This window comes from Capsicum annuum, chromosome 8 (genome assembly GCF_002878395.1).
Source record: "Capsicum annuum cultivar UCD-10X-F1 chromosome 8, UCD10Xv1.1, whole genome shotgun sequence".
In the NCBI taxonomy this organism is placed as follows: Eukaryota; Viridiplantae; Streptophyta; class Magnoliopsida; order Solanales; family Solanaceae; genus Capsicum; species Capsicum annuum.
The window spans coordinates 34615069-34619251 of record NC_061118.1 but is presented as its reverse complement, the minus strand read 5'-3'; the positions used below and the strand labels follow the sequence as shown (position 1 = coordinate 34619251).

General features: G+C 33.3%; 1 long non-coding RNA gene across 1 annotated transcript; it reads left to right on the top strand.

Annotated features, from left to right (window-relative positions):
• Window positions 1-1356: 1356 nt before the first annotated feature.
• Window positions 1357-3119, top strand: LOC107857206. Its single transcript, XR_007043462.1, has 5 exons — window positions 1357-1479; window positions 1573-1689; window positions 1824-1911; window positions 1990-2302; window positions 2528-3119. It is a non-coding gene; the product is annotated as an uncharacterized LOC107857206 (long non-coding RNA).
• The last annotated feature ends 1064 nt before the right edge of the window (window positions 3120-4183 follow it).

Sequence of the window (4183 nt, the reverse complement as noted above, 5' to 3'; positions counted from 1 at the left end):
CAGTTTGTAAAAATATAAAATACAACTTACTATATTATGTAATTATGAAACTGTTGCTATGAAACTCTTAAGGGGATAAAGTATGCTATTTCTGAATTTTGTCCTTGTTCTTTAGATGCCCTTTTTATCTACATGGGCCTCACCAACATGAAATGTCTATACTAAACAAAAGTGGATGGATTACTTTAGAAAAATAATAAATAAATAAATAAATTATTGATCAAATTAAACTTAACAATGTACAAATTCATTAATATTATCAATGCATAAAAATTAATTTTTTTTATAAGTCTCACCAAAGAGTTGTTTGGACATTTAGATAACCCAACTTTTGAAGATGCTAAAAGTACAAGAAACTCTAAATTTAGTGGTAAGTTAGTTAGTAGTTTTCTTACCAAAAAAAAAAAAAGGTTAGTAGTTTTTATTTAATTTATGTTTTTTTTTTTTTGATTTACTTATAAGGTCAAATTTTATATGACTTTCAACTTATTTAAAATTGAGATATGGTTATTCTATCATTTTTCTTCTAAATATCATTAAGAGATATCCTAAGAGAGAACAAATGTTTGGTAAGAGTCAAACTTTATAGAAATCTGATTAGGCAAATCTCCAAATTTTATTATCCAAAGGGAATAAACTTTATAAAATTTTGGTTAGATAATCCCAATTTTATTTATAAGATTTAAGAAAGAGCCTAAATCCACATTGAATTTGTTTTTTCCTAAAAGAAAGTAAGTAATTTTTAGTGTTAAATTTGACTCATTAATATTTTAGAAAACACACGAGAAGTATTTTAAGTCAAGGTTTTTAATGTTTTTAAAAAGTCATAAATCATAGTATTTTTTTTTTTTCAAAAGGTTGAATAATTAATCACAAAATGCTGATTTAATATTGAGAAATGTGATTTTTAAATTGATAAACATAAATTATTATTTTTCAATTATGTTTTCTCCAAAGGTGCTTACTATAAAATTTTATTTTTGAAAATAAATTTATTTTGAAAAATTGGTCGAATAAATTATAATTCAGATTTTTACCTTGTAAAATTATTAACACTTTTTGAAAAAAAAAATTATTTTTAAAATTAGCCCGAGACTTTTAAGTAAATATAAAAGAGCTCATTGTATTCTATCACAACTTAGAAAGTAAACTAAATTTTTGAACAATTAATATCTATACACTTAACTCCCATTAATAGGTACATTCCCAAGTCTAAACATAGCAAAGTTGCAAGTTGTCTTTGTGCTAATTTAGAGACTACAAAGTAGGCCCCACATGGTAGGGGCCATGAGAAAAATGTGAATGTGGGCCCACAAAAACACACTATACATACCTACATAGTACATGTTTTTGTCTAGATTTTACAGGAATACTTCGAGTAGAAGTGAACTTTGTTTTTTCCCTTTTGCTCGAGGAGGTTTTCCACGATAACCTTGTGTGTTCTTTACTTTACTGTTTAGACGACCTTAAAGGAACCAGGTTCGTTAAGATCATTAATTGGTGATAGATTACTTACAGTTTGTTGTAGCGTAACTTTACTAATTGCGCCTAGACTTGTTCAAAACATTTCAGGCCTCTAATTATTCGTCATACTGATCACGGCTGTAATCAGTGAAGCCATCAAGAATGGAGTAGGTCGTCCACCACCAGACTTTTTCTGGAGTTGCTTTCCTGATGGCCGGTAAAAATGTATGTATCGCCCTCGACTAGGCAAAAGTAGCTTCTTAGTGCATTTCTGTTTGACTCAATAAAAGTCATTTGTACGTTTGTTTATGTGATAGTGAAAGCGCTTTTCTTGATTTGTTTCGTTGTTCTCTTTACAGGAGTACGATCAGTGAGGAGACGTGAAATGCCATGGTAAAGAAAGCGATATTAAGGAAGGACATAAGAGTTTCCCGAGCGTGCATACAAGTGAATTATCGCGAAACCTTTCTTTCTTTAGTGTCCGAGTTGGTTAATATTCTTGAGGATTTGGCTGCTTCTTTGCAGGGTCATTTGCTGGTCTCGGGTTTCTATCGTTGTATGTAGCAGGGAAGATAAAAGCATTTGATCGTCGAGGGCATGTAGCAAAACTATGCATAGTTTTTCTTCCTCTCCTAATGGCATCTCTTGTCGGGGTCTCACGTGTGGATGACTACTGGCATCATTGGCAAGACGTGTTCGCTGGAGGATTGATAGGTTCGTCTTGAACTTCTACATTGCGTTTCAGTTGATAATATACTCCATGTCTTCGGCGTTTCAGGCCTTTTCGTTGCTACATTCTGTAACCTGCAGTTCTTCCCAGCTCCGTTCCATACTGAAGGTACGTTCATTTTGTAGGACGACTTGTTTATGTTTGACATATATTCCACTTTGAGATAGTTGAAAAAGCACTATCTCGTTGAAAGGTTCTATACATCTGCCCCATCTCAACGCGTAATGATCCAGGCGAAGGCATTGCACAAAATCTCCTTTACGCGACTTTACTGCTATAGTGGACAAGATACTGAAACCAATGCGATATGTTCCTTTCTTTCGCTGTTCTCAGGTTGGGGACCATATGCATATTTCCGATCAGTGGAGGAGGTTCGTAGCAGCAGACAACACGTTCAACCTGCTAACGGAGGATCAGAGGTAGCACGTCCCGATGTACAACTAAATCAGCAGTCGCATACAACTACTAGTCCTTTTGAGGATGTGTAATATGGAAGAATGTGAGACATAAGACACTGTAAACTTATGTTTATCTTTGTTCAATGTGTTCACTAGCTCAGTTTGTTATTTTACTTGTGTATATTTAAGGTTGATTTTGTTGTATGTTTAAGTATTTTTAGCTTTAGGAACCTATTTGATTACTGAAATTCTAAGAAGTCCTTCGGGATGGCTCAGTTAGTTTGAAAGGAGGTTCACAGGTTTGAACCCCTCTATGCCTTCTGAGTCGAGTTTGTCGCACAGGACTTGTCTAGTGTAGTTTGCAGGCTATTACACAGTGGGGGTTAAAGCCAGTGCGCACAAAGTGCTCACCCGAAGGTCAGAGACTATTGTAGCGATTGCGAGTTATCTGGGGTTCCAAAAAAAAAAAAATACATATTCGAAGAAGATATACATTTTCGCTTGATATGTTATACATTGTCACACTATAGAGAACAAAATTTAATTAGGTACTTTTTTTAAGGTTTCCCATCCGGTGTTCGGCGTCCGCATTGGAGCCTCAACTAATCCGGATCACGCATTGCAGGGCCCATTACGGTGGCAGCGCTTCCAACAGAGTTTTCTCCATACTCAGGGTCGAACCCTCGACCTCTGGTTAAGGGTGAAGCAGCTCCATCCACTGCACCCGTAGATACTTATTAGAAAACTATAAAAGAACAAACACAAAAGTTAAAAATTTATATGAATCGGCTGAGTCGGGTACAGCCGATTTGTAACCCATTTCAGCCCAACCCACTTCAACGCAAATAACATTTGCGATTGACTAGCCTATTTATTGACTTAAATGCATTTTGATTCGTCCAAATTCATATTTGTAACAACCCATTTCATATTTGTAGCAATAACCACATTTTGCAAAAATAGCCATTGATTTGCTATTTTGCAAAAATTGAAGAAAGTGGGAGTTAAAATGACGCATGTGAAATACATTTTTTAGAGTGACTATGTTAATGGTCTAGCTAAGCAAATAAAGGTCACAAAAATACACTACTATTATAAGACTCCCGCAAAATTTAGATGTGTTATAACAAATTTTGTTAAAGTTTAAATATATTTTGAACGATTTTCCTATTTTGATTCGTTCAAATTCAACCCAACTATGTGTTATATCAATGTTTTTGTTAACTCAACAATAATATTATTCCAAACATATTAGTTGATAGCAAAATTAGTTAATGTTAGTTATTATCCATAGTGGCTCCAATATAACAATGGATTCTTCTTCGGGAAAAGGACAGAAATGACACTTCAAATTAAACTATTTTCATGCAAATGACCATGAAATTTAAATCCCACTCTCTAGTCATTTCAATTTACTGGCTTGTTCAATACTGTTTCTACACACCTTCTACACAATTTCTATACAAATCTCATACATATAAATATTCTATATCAAAATTATACAATTTTGATGCACAATTTATACAATAATTGTATATTTTTTTTACACATTTTATACAACAATTATATAATTTTCATACACTTTTTATAT